This window comes from Lissotriton vulgaris, chromosome 4_1 (assembly GCF_964263255.1).
Source record: "Lissotriton vulgaris chromosome 4_1, aLisVul1.2, whole genome shotgun sequence".
In the NCBI taxonomy this organism is placed as follows: Eukaryota; Metazoa; Chordata; class Amphibia; order Caudata; family Salamandridae; genus Lissotriton; species Lissotriton vulgaris.
Window position 1 is genome coordinate 270,913,168 of NC_141691.1, and position 25,375 is coordinate 270,938,542.

Here is a 25,375-nt window from a genome sequence, read left to right on the forward strand (position 1 = left end):
AGGAAGGGCCGAGGATCCCACTGTAGGTCGTCAGGAGCATGGGACCCCGGATCGTGGCCAGCCCAGGCTGCGAAAAGCAAGGTCCCGACTGCGCTCGGGCCACCAGGCCACCCCTGCCGCTCCGGCCCCTTCGCCGCGTCCACACCACCTGCAGGTCCAGCCAAGCCCTGGGAGGATAATCACTGGTCAAGGGTCCAATGTTTGTCGCGACCCCCTCTGGCACAACTCTTCGCAGCAGCCCCCACTGCGCCGGTCAACAAGAATGGAGGACACAGTTCTCACCGGCAATGGAGCCGCCGCCAGTCCCAGCGGGGGGTAATGCGCCAGCCAGTAGTGGGGGACAGCAGCAGCAGAGTGTCCGGACACCAGTGCGAACGTCCTCGGGTGTCGCCAAACTCGAGGCCCCGGCTCCAGCAAGGCCAGGTAGGCCGCCGCCCCTCCGAGGGCCCCCACCGGCCCAGGCCCCCGCCACCGGCAATGGAAGGACAGGCAGGGCACTCCGCAGTGAGCCGCCGGTAGCAGACAGCCCCGGAACGCGGTCTGGGAGCGGCAGCGCCGGCTCCGGGTCAGGTCCCCCCGACGGGAACGCCAAAATCGAGGCCCCGGCTCGTCCGGCGGGCACCAGGCCGCTCGCTGCAATCACTCGCCCCACAGCCGCAGGCGGTCTCGGCGCGGTCTCTCCAGCACCGGACGGTTCCCGGTGTCCTCCGCCAACACTACCCTGGATGTGGTGTACTTTCTGGGGTTCAGGGCCAGGATAATGCCAGGATAAACGGCGGGCCGGCGGGAGCTCTTAGGCAGCCACGTCCGCCATGATCGCCCGCTAAGCCACGCCCCCGTGTTCAGGCATTCTTGAGCTCATTGCAAATTGTCTTGCCACTGAGGTTGAAGTTCTGATGGGAACAGATATCCGTGGGTGCCCAGGAGTGCACAGAGTTTCTGATGAAGATTGTGGCTTGCGTTGTGAGAAGATCCCAGTGGGTCTTCGTGTGTGTTTTTCTTTAAGGATGTGAGCAGGCTGATGTTTTAATCGCTGATTGGTTGGGGGTTGACGTTTTTGTAGATGACCATCGATCTTGTTGTGGAAGAAGTCCGCCAGGGTGTCACACAGTTCTTGGGAGGAGATGATGTTTTTCCCTTCAGCTGTAGTCTTGGAGAACGTCTTCACAATGGTGAAGAGCTCTTTGCTTCACTTTGTGCTGGCTTCTATGCAGTCTGCTAGAATGCTCTTCTTTGTGGCTTTTTGGAGGCAGTGGTACTGGTTGAGTGCTGTCTTGAAGGTTTTATGGTCTCCTGTCTATTTGCTGGTGCACCATTTTGTCTCTAGTTGCCAGCATTTGGATTTGTTGGATTCCGGCTCTGCGGTGAACATACACTCTTCTGGCAGGTTCTTTGGATTTAGCTAACTTTGCGAAGCGATTATTTCAGCGCATTCAGTGATCCACTGGGAGAATTTCTTCACCACCTGTTCTGAGATGGATGTTGCATTTGAAAGGTGGGAGTTAAGTGCTTAGTTCCACTGTTCTCCAGATATCTTTTTCCAGTTTCTGTATGTGGAGCTTGGTGGTAAGGTACTCGTGTTGGTAGGTCCTGAGATGGTGAAGTGGATGCTGTAATGGTCGGTCCAGGTAAGCTGAGAGCCAAAGTTGTACTTGACTCTGTCACTTGATGTGAAAAAGGGGTCAAAAGTCTTTCCTACAAATTGGCTAGGATCGGTGACAAGTTGCTTGATGCCAATATTGTTCCTGCTTTCAAGGAGGTCATTTGTGTAGTGGTAACTGGAATCGTTGGTGTAGAAGTTATGATCTCCCAGGTGGATGTAGTGCTCTGTGTCAATGGCAATGGGGGCAATGAGGTCAGGGTTGGTGTTGCAGAATCTGGGGCATGGGCCTGGTGGTCTGTAGGTGAGGGTGCCTCTGATGATGATTTTTCCGTCTATGCAGAGTTGGAAGTTCAGATTCTCCCTTATTAGGGTCAATTCATCTGAGGAGGTCATATGGCAGATTGTGTCCTTGTTGATAAACAGCAATTCCTGCTCTGTGTTTGTTGGTTCAGTCCCAGTGTGCTATTTTGTTGGGTTCAGGGTGGCAATGGCGATGTCTGGTGCAGAGGTCGGGTTCAGCCAGGTCTCTGTGAGGAAGATGATATACGGGGTGAGGGATGAGATAATTTACCAGATCTCCGTGGCGTGTTTGCAGAGCGATCGAGCATGGAGGTCTTTGGTCCTTTCCAGATTGCTGGAGTGATGGGGTTGTCCTGAGGTGCAGGGGAAGATCGTTCCAAGCTTTGACCGCCAGGTGTGAGATAGCATATACTCTGCTGCTGCTTTGGTGTATGCTGGGGGTGTCTGCGAGGAAGAGGGAGACAAATTGTATGTTTCTGGTTGGCTGTTGGAAGGTTAAGCATTCATTGATGTGAGCTGGTCCTTTGTTTTGCAGGGCTTTAAATGTGTGTGTTAACATCTTAAACTGGCATCTCTTCTGGAAAGGCAGCGAAAGTCAATTCTTAAGGTGGGGTGTGATGTGGGTTCATCTGGTGGGGGAAGTGGGGTCAAGGATGACTCTGTAATTTTTTCAGATGCTGTGTGGTGATTCTAATTTAAAGTGTGTTTCCTTAGTCCAGCCTGCTGTTGATGAGGGCCTGCGTGGTAGTCCTTCTGGTCTTGATTGCGGGTGACTTGAAGCTCTTGCTGTCCATGCATAGGGTGAAGAAGCAGGCGGATGAGACTGCATGTACATGTTTTTTCATGGAAAGCTTGCTGTCTAGGATGAGGACTAGGTTGCGGGTATGGTCTTTTGGGAGAGGTGATGGGCCGAGTTCTTCAGACCACCATGTGCCATTCCATTGAAAGGTGTTGTTTCTGAAGATAAGGACTTCTGTTTTGTCCATCTTGAGCTGGAGACTGTTGTCTATGCGAACTCCCGTTCTTGGCCTGGAGGACATGTACAGGTTTGCGATGGTGGGTCTGAAGAGTGATCCTTGGAGAATGCTGCAGATAATCTTCTTGTGTTCCCAGCTGCACAGTGGGAGGAGGATTCTCTGTGTTCTTTAGTGAGATAAGTGGTGATCGATTTAGGGTGGATTCCTTAAGATTCTTTGGAACTTGAGGGGGGGTACAACTGCTTCAACACTTCAATTGTTAAATATTCAACTTAATTTTGTGTATTTTTGTCAGGTTTGGTTTTGGTACAAATCTGTATAGGCCCATCCTACTGTGTGCATAGTTGAACTCAGTCTGGTGGCAGTACGCTACACCTAGTTCCAGGGTCCCTTTGTCTTCATTCATTAATTCCATTGAGCTTAGATTAATGATGGTATTAATAGTTGTTGTTTTTTTTTTTTTTTTTTTTAATTTTTTTTTTTAAATTTTTTTTTAATTAGCATCATGAGTAACATCAACTACATATATATACAATGTCAGATAACTCATATAAGATAAGGCATCAATCAAAAACAATACTAAAAATCAATATTTCTGTTAAATCGTTAAGACATAATTACTCCCCAAATTTCCTGTATCTTCCGTTTTTGCCTCAGTCCCTGAGTCATCGCTAACGAGTTTTCCATATTATAAATGTCTTTAACCAAAAGCCACCATTCCATGACCGTGGGGGGATGACTTTGTATCCAGGCCCTGGCAATAGTTAATCTGGCACATGTAAAAAGTATATTCATCAGATCCCGAGAATTATTGTTTACCCCAACAACTCCAATCAAAATATCCAATTGCGTGAGTATAATTGGCCTAGCCAATTTAGTCGAGATAACACAAGCTACATCCTTCCAAAAAATGAATAGCTCGGGGCATGAAAAAAACATATGAACAATATTTGCCCCCTTGAGTGCACATTTAGGACATTTTGTACGATCATTCGAATCGTTCAATTCATTATTAGAAGCCCATTTTAGAATCCTGTCTGGCGAGTAATACAGTTGAAACACAGTTTTAAACAACTGTAGTTTCAGACTAGATGATTGAACTGCATTATTTAGGCTATTTATTTGTATTTGTATTTATTGTATTTATTTTATTTGTAAAGCGCTAACATTCATCCTAAAAGGACATCACGGCGCTAAAGAAGAATTACAAGTGATTTAACGGCAACACTTTGGAAATTATTGATCTGGGCTGGGGAAAAGGAATGTTTTTAGTTGTTTCCTAAAAGAAAGGAAACAGTCAGTTGTTCTGAGTTTGTGGGGTAACTCGTTCCATTTTGTTGCGGCAATGTGAGAGAAAGCCCTCTCTCCCATCCTGACAGTCCGAGCTCGGGTGATAGATGCTCTTCCGGACGTCATAGATCGTAGGTTTCTAGAGGGTTTATGAAATCTGATCGTATCATGTAGGATGATGGGGCCTGTATCGTGGAGTACTTTGTGTGAAATACACAACAGTTTAAAAATGGCTCGTTGTCGCATTGGGAGCCAGTGGAGCTCACGCATACATTTTTTGGCTGAGTCATATTTTCTTTTATTACAGATGGCTTTGGCAGCGGCATTCTGAACCAACTGCAATTTGGAAAATAGGTAGTCTGCCATTCCCACAAACAGTGAATTACCATAGTCCAACCGACTCAGCAATAGTGATTGGACTAGTGTTCTCCTGCAATCTGTCGGAACCCAGGGAAATAATCGTCTGAGCATCTTCAAAAGGCCAAAGCCTCTGCCGCAAACTATGGAGACATGGGATTTCATGGATAAGTCCTTATCCAGTGTTATTCCTAAATTTTTAGCTTTTGTAGTCGGGTTAGGAGGCAAGCCCAAATCGCTCGGCCACCAACTGTTGTCCCAGACCTGTGTGCATCTGCCAAACAATAGAATTTCGGATTTGTCAGCATTAAGTCTAAGACAATGGTCCTGCATCCATGTTGCCAGTTCGGTCAGGCAGTTTGTCAGTCTAGTTTTAGAATCATCATTTTCATCAATCACATTTAGTGAGGAGGTTATTAAGTCTGGTGTTACATTCACATCCAACTTTGTACTCCACTTTTCTGCCACCTTACTAATATCGTCCTTATGTAAGATAGAGAATGTCTTATAACCACACCTGATCAGTGCCTTGTCAGAATCCCTATACATACAACTCCAGATTTCGGATTCAGATATACTATCAAGGCCTGTTCTACGGGTAATATAATCCTTGATCTGATTATATTTAAACCAAGCCCTTTCTGGTAATTTATACATCATCTTTAGCTTTTCAAAATTAGAAAATCCAGTATGGTCATACAAATCTCCCAAATTATTTATGCCATTATCCGAGAACATAAAAGTAGCTGGATCGTGAAAGACACCTGGTAACCCTGGATTGTACCAGAGTGGTGTTTTGGCGTGAAATAGGGAGATGTTATTCCTAACAAGGATGGATCGCCAGATATTTACTGTGTCTCGAATCGTCTTGAACCGTACTCGTTTAAAGTAATTGGGGTCATTGAATCTGTACAGAAACATAGTAGCATCATCCCCTAATGTGAATTTGTGAAAGTAAAGACATTTGTCAGGAATAAGTAGGCTGCGAAAGCGAGTTAAAAAAGCAGCCCAATAATATAATTTAAAGTCTGGTAACCCAAGTCCACCTTGGTCATAGGGGAGTTTAAGCAGAGATATCGCCCGTCGTGCTTTCTTATACCCCCATATGAAGCTGCTGATGATACCCTCCAGTCTGCTAAAGTAAGTGTTACATACTCTTAAGGGTATAGACCGGAAAAGATATAGAAATCTAGGTAAGATCTTCATTTTGATTAAGTTTATTCGCCCCAAGATCCCCATCGGAAGTTTGTGCCATTTCTTAAGAAGAAGCGAAGTTTCTTTTAATAAAGGTTCATAGTTGAGTGCAATTATTGAATCAAGATTAGAAGATATTTTTACCCCAAGATATGTTGCCACATTACATATTCCATCTATTGGTGTTAGTGAAGTAAAATGTGTAATTATTTGTGTTTTGCTGATATTTAACCTATACCCTGATGCCATACCATATTTATCTGCTTCGATACCTATACCTGATATCGCTTCAGGAACATTTGTAGAAAAAACCGCTACATCATCTGCATAAGCAGTTATTTTTAGTGCATTAAGGCCATTTTTAAACGGTACAATCATCTCTTGTTTGTGTAATGCAATCAAGAAGGGTTCTATTACTAGAGCAAATAACAAAGGAGACAAAGGGCACCCTTGTCGAGTGCCGCGTTCAATTGGAAAGATAGGTGAGCATAGTCCTGAGTAGCATACTTTACCCCTTGGTTGGTCATAAAGGGATTTAACCCATTTCAGGTACTGACCTTTTATGCCAAATGCAACCAAAGCTGCCCAGAGGAAGTCCCACCCCACGCGATCAAATGCCTTTTCTGCGTCTAAAAGGATCATTCCGAGTGGGGTGGGACACGTCCTAGCGATATCAAATGCCGATATAGCAGTATTAATGTGAGCAGTAGTATCCCGTTTGGGGATAAACCCATGTTGAAATGGTGAAACCATCTGTGGCATTAGTAACGCAAGCCTTGTTGCTAGTATTTTTGCAAATATCTTTGCATCAGCATTAATTAGTGATATAGGTCTATAAGACCCTCTCTCTTGTGGGGGTTTCCCCTTCTTAAGAAAGAATATAATTTGAGGGCGATTCCAGGATTTTGGAGCTTGTTCGCCTTTACCAATAGCTTTGATAACCATAATCAGGAGAGGGATTAATTCTTCCATGCATTTTTTATAAAGTTCTATGGGGATTGAATCTTCGCCTGCAGCTTTTCCAAGTGCTAAGGAGTTAATAGCTGCCTGTATTTCTCCTACTGTTATATCTGCTTCTAAGTGATCAGCTTGCTCATCCTCTATATTCTGTACAACATTTTCTGTCAGATAGACTTTTATATTATCTCCTGTTGGAATTGTTTCAGGCGTATATAACTCTTGATAGTATGTGGCAAACTGATGTAAAATTGATTTAGAATCTTGATGTAATTGTCCGTCGTCCCCTTTTATTTCCTTGATCAGCGTTTGCGCTCGATCTTCCGCCACTTTATATGCCAGAATTTTTCCTATCCTCTCCCCACTTTCATATTGATTCAGCCTATATTTAGCTAATTTAGAAATGCTTTTCTCCCTAAAAATATTTTTCAAAACTAATCTTGATTCCATCAGTTTTGAATTTAAATCTTCGATTTCTTTTGCCCTTCTAGTGGTGGAATTAGCTAGCATCTTAGATAGCCTCTCTTCGATATTAGATATATCATCTAGTAATTTTTTATTTTGAACCCTGTTGATTTTATTTTGCTGCCAAACAAACTGTTGTGTGAATCCACGGATGCTGGCCTTACATGCATCCCATACCATCAGAGGAGATGTAGAAGACCCATTGATATCGATAAAATCTTTTATGTGTCCTTTCAACAAACTCACAAACTTAGCCTCAGAGAAAAGATATCGGGGAAAGGAAAAGGGCCTAGGTGGATGCTTGTCCGTTTCAATTTGTATTATGAATGAAAGCGGGTTATGGTCCGATGTCACCCTAGGGCATATTGACATTTTACTAGTTGACAATATAGAGTTAGAGGCAAAAACCATATCGATGCGTGAGCAGAGTTTATGGGCGGATGAATAATAAGTATACCCTGTTAAGTGTGGGTGAAGATACCTCCAAGCATCTTTGATTGCATGTATATTAGCCAAATCTGAGATGGCAGCCCTCGTCTTACGCATCCTTTGCTTCGCACCCTTTCTGGTTGTGTCCATATTATAATCCATAACACAATTAAAATCACCCATCACTATACGTTCCCCTTCCCAAGTAAGTAACTCCATATTGACCTGATCAATTATTCTTGGTTCGTCCTGATTTGAAGCATAAACCCCACAAATTATATATTGGAGACCTTCCAAAGTCACTTGTACCATGGCCCACCTGCCCGCTTTATCCGTCATTTTTTTGTTAACTTTATAACATTGAAGGGCAAGATGGCGGATTGACACCGCCGGAGTGGTGAACACTGAAACGGGTCCAGGCGGATACTAAGCAATTGGTCTGAAACAGCAACAGCAACGTAATATTGGAGTGGCGAAGCTGCAAGCATACACTGCTTTTTTCGAGTCATATGCCTTGTGAGGAAAAAGCCCGACTGAAGACTTACTAGAACCGTAAGGACAGAGGAGCACTCTGAATGTTGCGGCTGATCGGCAATCGTATCCGGAGTCAGCTGCGGGCTGCTAGCGCAAAGAAACCTGCCGCTTCATCGAGTCAGGAACCCTTGAGTGGCTGGCCGAGCTGGTTGATTCTGACGAGGTGGACGAGGTGGACGAGACCGAGACTAACGGTATTCAATTGGTTTGGCCTGCGTTCCCCCGCAACACCGGCAACAGCACAGCCAGAGGAGACGAGCGGCAGCGGGAGCAGCAGCGGGATGGCGCCGAAACCACCCACGCGCACAACCCGCACAACAGCTGCTAGCGGGAGAGCGACGGCCCCCCTGCTAGTCTCAATTGTGGCCACAAATGAACCTACAACAAGTAAGAAACCCTCTTGTATTAATAACGCGATGGATGCAGCCTTAGATTCAGAACAATTGCATTCAGGTAAACTTGGTGAGAAAAACCCAACTCAAAAGAAAAGTTATGCAGCAGATAGCGCCGCTGATAACACAGCAAAGAATCCATTAGTAATCGAGGGCGCTCAAATGAGAACAGAGGAGTCTGAGAACTCTCTTCAAAGTAGTGCTGCAGCACAGAACGATGATGCTTTAAGTAATGTAACTATGATATCTACATCAGACACTACTGAGCTGGCTGGCGCAGAGGGAGAGTTAACTAATCTGTCTATTACTCTAGCCAAAGAAGACACTGAACCTTCAGAACTTTTGAATAAAGTGACTAATTTTGATATTGATACTAATATGAGCGGCCCTCACATTGAAATAACCAACTTGACCAGCATGCCTGCAGACAAGGGGAGTGCTGAGGGCATGGTAGAAAGTGAGGGTGCAGAAAATACTGACAATACAGATATCGCTGAGACAGATGAAGAATACCTGGATCTTAACGATATAGGAAGCAATACAATGTTAAAAGCGACCAAAGACAAAAATAAAATACTCACCACAAAGAAATTAAAGGGCAAAAACAAGAATAAAGCTACCAAAATTATAAGCAAATCCAAAACAAATGTTATGAAAATGATTGCTGAGAACAGCCCAATTAGACAATGGGTACAGGCCAAGGGTGGTGTAAAATCTATGGCAATGAGATTGTCTGGCAACAGCCCCAGCGATCTAAATACTATCTCCAAAGACCTAAACCAGATTACTATACCACTCAGCCCTACTCAGACTATTATCTCTAATGTAACAAAGGTGACAAAAGCAAAGACCGATAGTTATGACAAATCTGGCTTGAATAAGGAATCAGCAGAGTCTTTGGGGGAAAGTTTATTGGATCAGCCACACCCTTTAGTACCCTCAGTACCTTCAGTAACCTCAGTACCCTCAGTACCTAATACGATACTTACGGAAGACAACTCCGCTTCTTTGTCAAACAGCTGCAGCAGTAGCAAAAGCAATAACAACAGTAGTGGCAGTATAACCCAAGACCTAACTCAAGATTTGCCTGATACTCCAATTGGGTCTACAAGTGAGGCATTAATTACTCCGACAGAAGAGGTTATACAAGAAATATATACGGAAAATATTGCATCTTCTTTTTCTAGTGTGCCAACAGAATGGGTTCCACAAGGGGAGGTGTCTGCTTCTTTTCAGACAATATTACAACTCCTACACGAACAGAAACAAGAAGCTAAAAATCACTATCAGCAAATGAGGGAGGATAATAACAGAACTCAAATCTCTTTGCAAGAGATGACGTGCAAATTGGGGTCAGTATCTCAAGATATAGAGGAACTACAGCAAAGAGTGGTGGTGACAGAGGAGAAATCACAGCGCTCTGAGATAGCGGTGAATAAACATGACTCTCAATTACTGCAGATGCAAAATAAACTGGAAGACTTAGAAAATAGACAGAGAAGACAGAATCTCCGTGTTTTTGGTATTGCTGAAGGAACGGAGGGGGCAGACCCGAGAGCATATATTACCCAACTATTTCAAAAGGCATTTCCCGATCTTTCAGACTGGGACTGGGACTCTCAGATCCAGCGGGCTCATCGCTTACCCCTATTTCAAAAAGATAAGAGTGGTAAATTCCCACGACCGATTTTGATTTATATAGGTAACTACCTGCTCCGACAAGCTATTTCTCTAAAAGCACGGCCTAACACTCCAGTCACCATTGATTCTGTTATTTTTTTTGTGAGATCTGACCTAAGCAAACTCTCGCTAGAAAGACGATGGAAACTGAAGCAATTCATCGATCCGATTAAAGAACTCGGACATCAAGCTTATCTGCAGGAACCTGCAAAGCTGAAAGTGATTAAAAATGGCCGATCTTATTTCTTCTTGGAAGTAAATGAGGTTGAAAATGCTATTGCTTCCTGGCGACAGGGGAAATGATTAAGCTAACAACTAAGTTGTGTCTAATGCCCAGCGCATACGGTTTTGTTGATTCTTCAGTTATATTTTGGTTAGCTTTAAAAGTTTATATGGTAACCAAGTGATTGCTCCTATGAACGAGCATTGGGTAGCACGGGTTTCTTCCTTTTACTTTTACTTTTTGTGTTGCTTTTGTATTGCTACAATTAGTGTTGAATGCCTGGACCCTAACAGTGTTTTATCCGCTCACCGACTGCCAAGGGAACGGCAGTCAAACGAATGGGGGGACCAGAAGGTAGCCACTGGGTGGGAAATGGGGGAGGGGAAAAAATAAAAAAAATGCATCATGAGTATAAATATATCTATGTTCTTTTGGCTAAGAGAAGCTTATAGGGTTTGCAAAAATGCTATGTTTTTTTTTTGGGGTAGAAGCCTTGTCAGAATTTTTAATAATAACACCAATTAAATGTATCAATTAAAACTTCTAGTTTGGAACGTGGCTGGTCTAAATAATCGGACTAAGAGGAGACTAGTATATGAAGAACTCAGGATACATAACCCACAGATAGTAGTTATAACTGAGACTCATATTGCATATAAGGATAGACGCTTATTGAATCAGTTAGGCTATGATCTCTTGGTCTGCACAGACTTCAATGCCTCAATTCGAGGTGTTGCCATACTGAAGCATAAACAGCTTAAAATAGAAGTTAATAGTTGTTGTTTTATGATCTAGTTCTTTGAGTTGGAGCACATTGATCTCCCTGGTTTTTCTCTAGTGTTTATTCTGTATCTCTGGCCTTCCCTCCTCTGTTTCCTTTTCCTCTTGGTCTTCCTCTCCCTCTCGTGGGATGGTAGGTTGTTCTTTGGTCCAGCTGTAAAAAGTGCTGTTCATCCGCAACTGTGAGCTTCATGGCACTTGCTCCTTTTCCTGCATTTTCTTCCTGTTCTACTTCTGAACCTGTATCCAAGCTCATAACACTTTGAGAATTTTCCTGTTGGATTAGACTACCACGCTGTACTTTTTGCCTTCTAGTTGTATCAAACCTTTTTGCAAAAGTATAGATTTGCCTATTTTCATAGTCCAATCTATTTTTCGTATCTTTCCAACCGTTTTTTCATGTCACTTTTGAATTTGTTGATTCTAGTTTGGTCACCATCTCTACCTAATATTTCAGTGATTTCCTTTAGTTTTTCAAGTACTTTAGTTCTTTCAATTCCCTCATTTTTTTTAATTACGTTTTCAAAAACCTTTATTGAGGAACAAAATCATCACTGACACAATACACCAAGCAATTCCGCAGCTCACATCAGCAAAATACAATTCAAGTCAGTCATTTAGTATCATGCAGAGTACATTGACAGTAACTCAGTAGACAAGGAATTTTGAGATCACAGCTCCACTGTACAAGGACACATCCCCCCAAGGAGAGCACAAATGAGAAAGCAACATCAGTGAGGATTCTAAAAAAAAGAAAAAAAAGAAAAAACAGAAAAGCGGGGACCCTAATGGATCGGCAGAGGGCAGTCACTGACCAGTGTCGGCGGCAGCCGCGGACCCCGGGCCGGCGGGGAGCGCAGGAGATGCATCGCCAGGGTGGGATCGGGAGATGAGATAGGTGACCAGGGGCCCCAAAATGTCAACAGGTCTAGATGTGGCAGGCATAAGTACCAGAACTCCTATAGGAGAGCCTGGCACTGAGAGGAATCCTTCAAAGTCCGCAGCAGGAGCAGCACAACGCACACAATTGCCCCAGGGATTAGCCCGAGCCGGTGGAGTTGCACTGGGATGCGGTACAAACGGTGCAAGTACTTGAAATGGATCAGGCAGAGCCGGTAATTTGTTGATAGTTTTTTCGTTTCATTACAGCAATAAAGCCAGTCAGCCTCCGAAATATCAATACTGAGTTCCGCACTCCATACATCCCGCGCACGAGCCGAGGAAATGGGGGCTGACACTAGAGAAAGAGCGTACAGTTTGGTAATTAACTTGTGCGGCGACGGGGAAGCATATATGAAATCCAGAGCAGGAATGGTGGGCGGGGGCTGAGGGAATGTGGGGTGCAGCTTCCGGCAAGTGGCACGCAGCTGATAGAATAAAAATGTGTCCTGCATCGCCTAGCAGTCTGGGAGAGAGTAAAAGTAGTTCTCTGGGTATAGATCCGCCACCGTCTTCAAACCCAGTCGCGTCGCATGTCGGGACATGCTGGAAGACTGAAGTGAGGGGAAAGCCGACGCAGACCAGGCCCAACGTAGCATCTAAACCGTGTCTACCTCCGCCCGAGGGCGCACCGCCGGCACGAATAGAGCAGTGGACAGGGGCCAAGGAAAAGCTACATTGGTCTCAACTGCGACGTGGGGTCGCTAGGAGGTAGTGTGAATCCAAAAGTGCAGAATACTGGCATGGACGCATAGAGCATAGATCCTGAAGTCAGGCGCACCCATCCTACCGGCAGACATGGGGAGAGTGAGGATATCATAAGCCACTCTATGCTGTTTACCCCCCAAATGAGCGAGATGACTAGAGAGCGCATTTTGTGAAAAAAGTGAGAAGTGAGGCGGATGGGGATGTTTAAGAAGAGATAAAGGAATTTAGGAAGGACCACCATTTTGGCTATTGCGATTCGGCCCGCCAGAGATGGCAGAAGTCGGCTCCATGATGGAATCCTGGATTCAAACCAGTCTACCACCTGCCCAAAGTTTGACGTCGATAGTTCGTCCAAATCCCTACTTAGCCAGATGCCCAAGTAGCGCGTGGGGCCAGAAGCCCACACAAATGGAAAATCTGGTGGGAACTTGCTACAGTTCACCTGGATGCCTTAAAGCCCTCCAAAACGTATGATTTCCCAGACTAGGGGGCTAAGATTCTCTTGAGGATGGCGGACTTATAGGGTAACATTGTCCGCGTACATTGACACGAGTAGAGAGCAGGACGAGAATGCTGCTGCCGAAGCCTGGCGGTCAGGGGCTCCAATGTGATGGCAAAAAGCATGGGCAATAACGGGCACAGCTGGCGTGTGCCACGGGCAATAATAATGGGATCGGAAACCTGTCATTAATGCGGAGACGTGCAGATGTATTGGTGTAAAGGAGTCTAACATTACGCAGAAAGTGGACACGGAATCCCATACGCAGTAGGAAGTAAAATAAGAAGGGCCACTCCAGCGTGTCGAACGCTTTAGTAGTGTCGAGTAGGGCAGCCGCTGCCAGCAGAGTAGGATTAATTTGATGCAAGACTGAGAAGATGGTACGAAGGTTATGTGATGTTGCCCTACAAGGAATTAAACCAGATTGATCGGGGAGGGCAATGGTGGGCATAAGTAGAAGAAGACGTGAGGCGATCAATTTAGCAAAGATTTTGTTATCAATATTTATAAGGTAAAGGGGGCGGTAGGAGTTGTGACGGTCGGCGGGCTTGTCAGGTTTGAGAAGCAAGGTTATCATTGCCTCACACAAAGATGGCGGTAATGGACCGGTATCAAAAGACTCATTATACATGGCCGACAGATGCGGTTCCAGGATGTCAGCGAATGTTTTGTAAAACGAGGCTGGCAGGCCATCCAGGCCAGGGGCCTTGTCACCAGGTAGGCTATTGATGGCTGCCAGTATTTCTTCTCGGGGAAACAGTTCATCAAGGAATTTTTGATGGTAATCCTCAAGCCAGACGAGGGCAATAGACTCAAAATACTGGTCAAAATCCTCCCGTGGCAAAGGAGTGCCGGCAGAGTAGAGTTGTGAATAAAAATCAAGAAAACAGGATTTAATATCCTCCTGGGAGGTAGTCCTATCTGGGCTGCCATCTCTGAGGGCCGTTATATAGGAGGCAGCTCGCGGTGGGCGAAGAAGGTTAGCAAAGGTCGCCCCCGGCGGTCCCCCTTCCCAAAGTGGTGCGCCCGACCCTCTGTGCCCAGGAAAGAAAGTTCACGGCCAGCTTCATCCGAGAATTCAGTATGCTTTTGGCGTAACAGCGCCAACTTCTCAGGGCTAGGGCGTGCCGCCGGGGCACCATCCAGTTCCTTAATTTCCTCCTCGAGCTTAGCCAGGGTGGTGCAAATAGAGCAGAGGACGTCCACCTGTTTAGAAATACATTCGCCTCAAATGATGGCCTTGAAACCCTCCCATAGGGTGGAGGTGGAATTGACAGAAACCGTGTTTAAATCGAAGTAGTTGGTGATCGCAGTGTGAATGTCCGCGCAAAACGCAGAGTCCCGGAGGGAAATGGGAGGAAGACGCCAAGTAAAGGCCCGTCTCGGGGAATTAGGAAGGCCGGAGACGGATCTGGACTGGCGCATGATATGAGAAGGTGTAAGCCATGTGCACCGCATCAGTGAGCCAGGAAAAGACATCCGGCGAGGTCAGCCAGAGATTAATCCACGACCAACAGCCCCTCGTGCCAGTGACACAGGTGCCTTCATGAGCATCAGGACGTAGGTGGCGCCAGGCATCATAGAGAGCGGTGTCAGTTAAAATAGACATAAGAGCTGCAGCTGCACGTGGATGGGACATGTAAGAGCAAGAGCGATCCAGGGTAGCCGAAAGAGTAACATTGAAATCCCCACCCCAAACCACCGCCGCGGTGCCGCAGGAGGAGATAAGGTGCCATACGTGGTTAAATAATTCCGGGTCATCGGAGTTAGGGCCATAGACCGCGGCAATCGTGACAGGCTGGGCCAGTAGTAAACCATGAAGAATCACATACCTGCCCCCCGGATCTGGGAGTACCCAAGCAGTTTGCCAAGGAAGACCCAGACGCAGCAGAATTGAGGCACCCCTGGCATAAAACGAGTATGTTAAAGAGTGGGATTCCCCCCAATAGCAAGATTGAGACTGGAGATGGATCCGGGCAACAATTGCATCTCCTGTAAGAGACTTATATCTACTTTGTGTTGCTGTAGGTGTGAGTGTATCAGTCGTGCCTTGCGATGATCATTCAAGACCCCAACATTTCAAGTCCAGCAGACGATGTCAGCCATACAGGGGCAGGTCAGGTTGCAGCACCTTGCAGCACAGACGGCAAGCTACACAGACTAGCACAGCACACAAATGGAGCCAGGGAGTCAGGGGGCAGCAGGGTATAGCACGGGTAGGGAGCAGAGCAAGCAGATAGAGACAGCTCTCGATGGATTTCCACAAACGGAGGAATGCGGAAAGGGCGTTTGAGCGTCTGAGGGGCAGGTATGGCTCGGAGGGCGGAGCGCTCCGGAAGGTAGTGACAGCACCCCACAGACCATACCACAGGGGGTAGCAGCTTATAAGGTGAGAAGAGAGCCAGTGGAGCAACACCTTGACCTGTTTTACATGTCCAATGAGTGTAAACGAAGCAGATCGAAAATCACAATGCTGTGTAAAAATAAAAGCGAGACAGAGTGCCGACTGAGATCGTCTTGCAGCAAAGCTATGCAGGAAGCACAGTGCAGTGTCAAGAACCATACATGTAGCAACAATAAAAAACAACCATACAGTGGCAAAAAAAAGGCACAACCCCAATAGATGAGTAGGGAACGCCCACAGTAACCCACACCCAAGCCACCACCCCAATAGAGGAGCTAAGAAGCTCAAAAATGAACCCCGCACCCCTCCCCGACCCCCATCCCGCCCCCACACCCCAGATGAAAGCAAAAACCACCAACCCCGCACCTACTCCAACTCCCAATTAGGCTCAAAAACCCACCCACCCCACCCTAGGGACTCACAACTGGGAGGGGGAAGAACAGCAGTACCATTGGGAATCATCCCGTGGGGGCATGGCAGGGCTCAGCAAACACCCCTGCAAAGAAGCAGGGCGGCCAAGCTTGGGTGTAATTAGGCATCATACAACACTAGATATTAAAGAGGAACAATGTCTGTGCAATCAATCGTTGTCACTTAGCCGATCACGCAGTCCTAGTGAGACCCAGAAGGGGAGGAACGGGCCCCCTTTTTGAATTTCTTAGCAAATGCCAGGGCCTTCCTAGGATCCGGGAAAACCAGTGCCTTTGCACACTGATGGACCCTCAACTTAGCCGGGTACGCCAGGGAGTACGAGACATCATGCTATTGAAGAATGCGCTCGGTCGGAAGGAATTCTCGCCGGGCTGCCTGGACAGTCAGAGTGTAGTCCGGGTAAAAGGAGAGAGTGTTTCCCTGATGGTTGATGGTGCCTCTGTCTCGTGCCGCACAAAGGATGGCATCTCGGTCTCGGTAATTCAAGATTTTAGCTACAATGGTGCGGGGCAGCAGGCTAGGACTGGGGCATGGACCAAGGGAGCGATGGGCGCGCTCCACGACGAACACCGGGGAAAGGACATCCCCTAAAAGATCTTTGATAAGTTGCTCGATGAAGTCCTCCATTCTCGAAATGTTAGTGGACTCTGGAAGGCCCGTGATGCGGAGGTTGCTCCGACGGGAGCGGGCCTCCAAATCCTCATTCTTTTTGCTAATGACCACCAGGATTTTGTCCATCTTGAGAAGTTTCTGACAGTCTTGGATAGCAGCATCCTCCGCTTTAGACACCCGGGACTCGACATGGAACAGGCGTTTATTGTGAGAGTCCACACAGGCCTTCACTGAGTCCAAGTGAGAAGAGAGTTGGTCCAGCAGAGTTGCGATCACGGTCACGGCCTACTTGACCTCCAACATGGTTACCTTGAGGTCGTCATCCCGGCCAGGATGGGCAATGCCGAAGATGGGCAGAGGACGCGCACCACACGGGGCCCAAGCAGGCAGGGAGACGCAGGGGGTCAGCCACGCCGCTAGGTGGGCCCAGGCACCAGCAACCAGCATCACAGGTGGCCGAAGAGGGTGCAGTGGGAGAAGCGGTGACTAAGCAACAGCGCCCCATACCGGGCTGTGCAGCAAGAGGCCCTCCTACCCCACCAGTGGCAAGCCCGGGAACGGCACCACTCACCAGTAACAGCAGCCGAGAGACGCAGGTCCAACAGTCGAGTGCGTGGGGCGCACCGGGGCCCGTGCAGTCCCAGAGGGAGTAGGAGTGGCCCTCCCGGGATCGGGTGCCCAGCATCGGCCATGAGCAGACCCCACCAGCCGAGGAGCCAGGTAGGAAGACGGGGGACGGTGCAGGCGGTTCCCCCGGCGCCCGGAGTCAGGAATGCACTTTAGAGTGCAGGAGAGGTCCAGATGCCTAGCGGATAGTTACGGATTGAGAAGCTTAGCCGGCAGAGCCCACTTAGAGTGCGGCCATCTTGCAGCCGGCCAAGCCATGCCTCCTAATTCCCACATTTTTAATTACATTTTGGTTGAACTCTCTGCGTTGTTGTCAGCCCATTCCCTTAAAGGTCCTGGGTTTGGGTTCTTGGTGTGCTGTGTACGTGAGGTTTCTTTTAGAATATAAAGCAGTGACACCGCTACCAAGCCCTGACCTGCCAGGCTAGGCAAAATTCTCGTCAGAATCACTTTTGGATTTAAATAATGGACGTCAGCCAGCTGCCCTTATCTTGCGACAGAGGATGTATATATATATATATTTATATATATATATTCACTGAATAAAACATAGGTTTCATGCAGGGTATAGTTAGGAATTAGCATTTTAAACACCCTTAGAAATTCACTGAACAAACCATAAGTTTTAGGAATGTTATAGTTAGCTGGAGATTTCACTCATTCAAAGCCATTGAAATTCCTTTGTTATAGTTAGTTGTACTAACTGTAATTCTCGCGCCCGCAATCCACTTGTGATGATGTCACATATTACATCATTCATGACATGGTCAGTGACATCACTGATGACATCTCAAATGACACCACTGATGACATCACTGATGACATCATCCAGTGAATGTGGATTGGTTTCATATTTAAATATGTATTATATATATAGCAATCTGTATTGAAGAATGAGTGGATGTATAAGTGTCTAAAAGGACGATTTAGTAGCAGTGTGATTGACTATTCACTTGACTAATTTATAGTATAGTAAATATATTGGATAGTGACTAAACTGTGTGAATATCTGTATTACTTTCTCAGTTGTTGTGTAAACTGCTGCACCAGTTAGTTAATAGCTACGTGAAAGTCTATATTAGTTATTGGTTAGTTAACTGATTATTTGTATGGAAGAGTGAATCTGTGTGTGGTTTGGTGGGGGGTTTGTGACTGCCCAAAGATGTGTCAATAGTTGATTCAGAAGGTATATGATGTTAAGACTACATGTTATAATACTTGTTTGGGTGAGGGAATATGTATATGGATGTGCTGATGAGCAAATATATCTCTCAATGCTACAAACAAACTAGAATAATAAAAGGCAGTGTATGTGACATTTGTTGTGTATAAATAAGTATACATAAGACTCAGTGATTGCATGAGTGACTGTATGGATAACAGTATACTTGTAATAGTAATTTTATAAAACACACTGATTATGAGTTACTGTCTATATCATTAAATGTAGTGGTGTTTGTATAAGTGTGTAGCTCAGTAAATATAAGTATGATCCATTGTTTGCATAATTGAGCAGGATGACTGCATAAGTAAATAGGATGTGTGCTGGTGGGTAATGTAAATATATGTGTATAAGTATATTTCATAGTGTTCTATTGATCATTGAGAGCATATATGAGTGAATCTATAGATGATTGATTACATGTTTGTGTAGATCTAAGAATGACTGAGTGGGTTTTAGATACTTGTATTAGTGTGTCAATTGATTCAAATATGGTACTCTATATTTTACAGTGAGTGATGAAATATTATAGTAGTGTATGATGAGGTGTATCTGATTGTCAAACAAAAGACGTTGGGGGTGCACAACTGTGGAGGTTGGTACGTTAAAGGAAAATGTCCAAAAGTTCTGGGTGCTCTCAAAGGGTGGTGTTATCCGTCTGAACACCTATAAATATCAGTGAAGTTGTGTATGCGGAGAACCGCAGGTACATCCCCAAGGAGGCACACCGGTGTAGATCACAAAAAGTGGTTCAAAGTTCAATTGAAAATGGTATTTATTTTCTTCAGTACGCTTTTCTCATGTTTTCATACTTGTTTTCATTCTTAGTCTGATATTAACAGCATATCAGAAGACAACGTGTACTCGTTAAGGTTAACATATGAACTTTTAACTCCAATGCATTTCGGGCTAGGGTGCCCTTGGTCACGGAGAGCTGAGGAGGAAGAACACAAAAACGGGTGTCAGGGAACGGGTGGTTTGTGAGAGGATGGGGACGTTTACTGGTGCTAATGGTGTGTGGGCTGGGTCGTTAATAAAAGTACGTAAAGTGCACGATGCTAAAGTGAGGGTCTGGGGCAAGTGCAGAGAATATTACCGCCTGTGCAACATTAAATTACAGATAGTATTCGAGCGCGTCAATAGTTACTCCGTGATGGGTAAAATCTTACTTCATAATTACTGGTAGCGCAGAAAAACGCTATCCGCCGGTCACCCGCTCGTTGTCTCAAGTGCTCGTGTGAAAGGCTACAGCATATATGGGTAAAAAGCGACGGTGGACTCATACTAGGGGTTGACTGATGTGTGGGGGGATGGCTAGTGAAGGGAATACGGCGGCCATTTTAGAGTGGAGGGTTAGCTGGAGATTAGAGTGTAAAGAAAGAAACGGTGAGTTAAAGAAAACTGAAAAAGGTATAGGAGTACAGTGAAACAGTTAGATAGTTGTACTATATCATGAATACATCAAAGGAAACAGCCAAATTCAGTGCGATCGTTGAGCCCGTGGGGCTTCAATGTCTGTAATAAATAGATCCATTCAAGTTCTCTCTTTAGTAGCAGTTTGGTGCACTTGAGACAAGGAGCGGATGACCGGCGGATAGCGTTTTTCTGCGCTACCAGTAACTATGAAGTAAGATTTTACCCATCACGGAGTAACTATTGACGCGCTCGAATACTATCTGTAATTTAATGTTGCACAGGCGGTAATATTCTCTGCACTTGCCCCAGACCCTCACTTTAGCATCGTGCACTTTACGTACTTTTATTAACGACCCAGCCCACACACCATTAGCACCAGTAAACGTCCCCATCCTCTCACAAACCACCCGTTCCCTGACACCCGTTTTTGTGTTCTTCCTCCTCAGCTCTCCGTGACCAAGGGCACCCTAGCCCGAAATGCATTGGAGTTAAAAGTTCATATGTTAACCTTAACGAGTACACATTGTCTTCTGATATGCTGTTAATATCAGACTAAGAATGAAAACAAGTATGAAAACATGAGAAAAGCGTACTGAAGAAAATAAATACCATTTTCAATTGAACTTTGAACCACTTTTTGTGATCTACACCGGTGTGCCTCCTTGGGGATGTACTTGCGGTTCTCCGCATACACAACTTCACTGATATTTATAGGTGTTCAGACGGATAACACTACCCTTTGAGAGCACCCAGAACTTTTGGACATTTTCCTTTAACGTACCAACCTCCACAGTTGTGCACCCCCCAAACTCTTTTGTTTGTCAATTCATATTTCCGCCCACGGTGGGGTAGCACGCTTCTACGATGCAATTTGACGATATAAGCAGGAGCACAGAAGCCAGAGCCCACACGTTAGCATATGACGAATCAGATAAAGAACGAATCTACTTGCTGATAGAGGAAGATATAAGTCCCACTACCACTACCAGGAACAAGGAGCAATGTGTGAAACAGTTAATTTACCTATCTAAACGGCATATCAACCAGAAGCTCCATGCGAGCACACTACTGCGATATCACCGGGCACTCAGGATCCCACGTGGACTACGAATCGCACTAAAGCCTTCACTCTGTAAAAATTCAAAAACCTTCTTGGAGAAATGGAACGGGATATTGAATAAATGTAGTCTCGACCTGATACTACTAATTGTGGAGGAATTGGCTGGTATCCTTAAGGAATTGGAGGTTGAAATGAAAGAGATCGATGATGAAATCAAAAATCTATTAACACCAGAGGAACTTACTTCTATGCTTGATGAAACAAAAGTGATACTTGATAAATACCAGAAAGAAATTCATGAACACAAAGTCAGGAAGTTCCGTCGTGACACGCTTGACTACAAGCTTGATGAGGTTTACTCATGGGCTGATGTCTATGCCCAAATATGTCGCAACAGACCGTTTAATACTCAAACGGATACTTCATCATCTGATACAGACTCCACCAATCGCCCACCTAGACGACCACCAACCGCTAGGCACCCACCAAGTAATGAACAGGCCAGTGCGCCCAGTACCAGCCAAGAACAAAGCACATCCAAATCCACACGCTCTTTTTTAGAGGTCAGCCCAGACCAACCCGAAGACTCAGGCGGAGCAAGGCCAAAAGACAAAGACAAGAGTCCACCCGCGACAAGGAGTACGGTTGCCAAAAAGGAACTAAAACCAAAGAAAACAGTCTCGTAATCAACATCTCTGAGACAGAAATCTCCAGTCATCAAATGAATCTCCTTGAAAAAGGTACCTCATTCATCCCTACTACACCGACCAACCTTTTGGAACTCGAAGTCAGTACTTTTAAGTTCACCCGCAAGCTGAGACTGAGACATTTCTTCGACAATATACTACCTCCTTCAACAACCACCAAGGATGATGAACTCAAAGGCCTACGACCCTCCAGTACGTATCAAGCACCCACCAGCCATAAGTGCATTGATTTGTTCGAGACACTAGTCCGGAAAGACCTAGCTAACATCAACTTTAAAGTACCTAGGAGAATCCAAAATCTGACCAACAAAGATCGTGACACACTTAAATCGCTCGCTAACAATCCCAATATCAAACTTACTAAAGCTGACAAAGGCGGTGCCTTAGTAATACTCAACAGTGAGATGTATACACGCAAACTTCATGAACACATCCAAGACACCTCGACCTATATGGCATTGAATTATAATCCTACTAATGAATACCAAGACCTGCTCAAAGATCTTGTCAATAAAGCACACCAAGCGGGTGTGATTGAAGAACGGACTAAGAAGTATTTGATACTCGACCATCCCAAAAGCCCGACGATGTACATGTGTCCAAAAATTCATAAGAACCTCATGGACCCTCCATTCAGGCCCTTAGTCTCCACCAAACGATCAATTCATGAAATGACTGGCAAATTTGTTGATAAGTATCTGTAACCCCTAGTCACCCAATCAGTGAGTTATATCAAAGACACCACGGATTTCCTCACGAAATTATCCAGTGCTCAAAGTTTGAACAATGAGTCGTTTGTCCTTTGCACAGCTGATGTGAGTTCGTTATATACTTCAATACCCCATTTAGGAGGAATTGAAGCCATCGAACAGATCTTACTTAAAAGTGACATTGACCCACAAATGCAAACGTTCCTAATGGAATTGATGATATTCATCCTGTACCACAGCTACTTCAAAGTTGATGACCAATGGTTCTTACAACTCTCCGGAATGGCAATGGGAAACTGTGCTGCCCCGTCATATGCGAATACATACATGGAGAACTTTGAAAGACATTATATATACACACCAATTCAAGCTTCCAAAATCATTCCAAACTGTACGTGCGGTACATTGATGATCTATTTTTTCTATGGTCTGACACCAAGGAATCACTACATGATTTACTGATAGAAATCAACAGTAAAGACCCACGCATCAAGTTAACTTGGCAAATTAGTGAAACTGACATTGCTTTTCTGGATGTCCATATCAAAAACACCCCAGAAGGATTAGTCACGGATCTCCACAGAAAGAGCACTGATCATAACAACTCTCTCCACTATGCCAGCTTCCATCAAGGCTCTTTGAAGAAACACCTCCCGTTTTCTCAAATGTTGCGTGTCAAACGCATCGTATCTGATGATACTATTATCGACAGACGCATCATGGAAATGCACAACAGGTTCTTTGAACGAGGTTACCCCGATAGTGTCCTGCAACAAGCACGATCTCGTGTGGCCAACATTTCCAGGTCCAACAGCCTGACCAAGACCCAAAAAAGCACAGAACAACGTATGGTGCTAGTCTCCAAATTTTCCACAGCAAGCTCAGCTTATAACAAGATTATATGGAAACATTGGCCCATCTTACAAAATGAACCTGATTTTCAGGGAATCTTTGACAAACCTCCCATATTTGCTCACACTCGCTCTCCGCTTCCGAGCAGAGTGGTCGCTCCCCTGCTGCTGCGTTATCGTTGCAGAAGGCTTACTTCAAGATTTTCAGTATTTCCTACAATTATATCCTGCTTTGTGTTCGGATTGGCGCTGCGCGCTCTGTGTAACGCTTTAGCCCATTTGCATACTTGATTTGCTGATTGTTTCATTTGTTGCATTGCCAGCGTAACTTTAGTAGCAGATTTGCTCCCTGATTAGTTGCATGTGCTGAAAATCGCCGCTTTGCTTATTGACATTGTGATTTCAGAGTATTTATCAGCATTAGTGTTTTCCCCCCAAGCGCTCTCTCCGTCCTGACCCCTCCGCCTCCATTTTGTGATTGTTGACCTCCTCCTTAGCCCGACCCGCCTCCCAGCTGAACCGCCCTCCCACAGTAAACAAACAGCGCTCCATTGCCTGGAAGCGCCGTGACTCGCTCTCCGCTTCCGAGCAGAGTGGTCGCTCCCCTGCTGCTGCGTTATCGTTGCAGAAGGCTTACTTCAAGATTTTCAGTATTTCCTACAATTATATCCTGCTTTGTGTTCGGATTGGCGCTGCGCGCTCTGTGTAACGCTTTAGCCCATTTGCATACTTGATTTGCTGATTGTTTCATTTGTTGCATTGCCAGCGTAACTTTAGTAGCAGATTTGCTCCCTGATTAGTTGCATGTGCTGAAAATCGCTGCTTTGCTTATTGACATTGTGATTTCAGAGTATTTATCAGCATTAGTGTTTTCCCCCCAAGCGCTCTCTCCGTCCTGACCCCTCCGCCTCCATTTTGTGATTGTTGACCTCCTCCTTAGCCCGACCCGCCTCCCAGCTGAACCGCCCTCCCACAGTAAACAAACAGCGCTCCATTGCCTGGAAGCGCCGTGACTCGCTCTCCGCTTCCGAGCAGAGTGGTCGCTCCCCTGCTGCTGCGTTATCGTTGCAGAAGGCTTACTTCAAGATTTTCAGTATTTCCTACAATTATATCCTGCTTTGTGTTCGGATTGGCGCTGCACGCTCTGTGTAACGCTTTAGCCCATTTGCATACTTGATTTGCTGATTGTTTCATTTGTTGCATTGCCAGCGTAACTTTAGTAGCAGATTTGCTCCCCGATTAGTTGCATGTGCTGAAAATCGCCGCTTTGCTTATTGACATTGTGATTTCAGAGTATTTATCAGCATTAGTGTTTTCCCCCCAAGCGCTCTCTCCGTCCTGACCCCTCCGCCTCCATTTTGTGATTGTTGACCTCCTCCTTAGCCCGACCCGCCTCCCAGCTGAACCGCCCTCCCACAGTAAACAAACAGCGCTCCATTGCCTGGAAGCGCCGTGACTCGCTCTCCGCTTCCGAGCAGAGTGGTCGCTCCCCTGCTGCTGCGTTATCGTTGCAGAAGGCTTACTTCAAGATTTTCAGTATTTCCTACAATTATATCCTGCTTTGTGTTCGGATTGGCGCTGCACGCTCTGTGTAACGCTTTAGCCCATTTGCATACTTGATTTGCTGATTGTTTCATTTGTTGCATTGCCAGCGTAACTTTAGTAGCAGATTTGCTCCCTGATTAGTTGCATGTGCTGAAAATCGCCGCTTTGCTTATTGACATTGTGATTTCAGAGTATTTATCAGCATTAGTGTTTTCCCCCCAAGCGCTCTCTCCGTCCTGACCCCTCCGCCTCCATTTTGTGATTGTTGACCTCCTCCTTAGCCCGACCCGCCTCCCAGCTGAACCGCCCTCGCCCCTCCCCCTCCACTATCCATATATGACAGTTCTTCCCGCGCGCAGCGTTTACGCGCAGCGACCGCGCCCAACCCGCGCCGAAGGTGCGCCAAAGGTAAGCCCGTCTACGCCCGTCCGCGCCTGGACCGCGCCCAGTGCCAGACCCCCT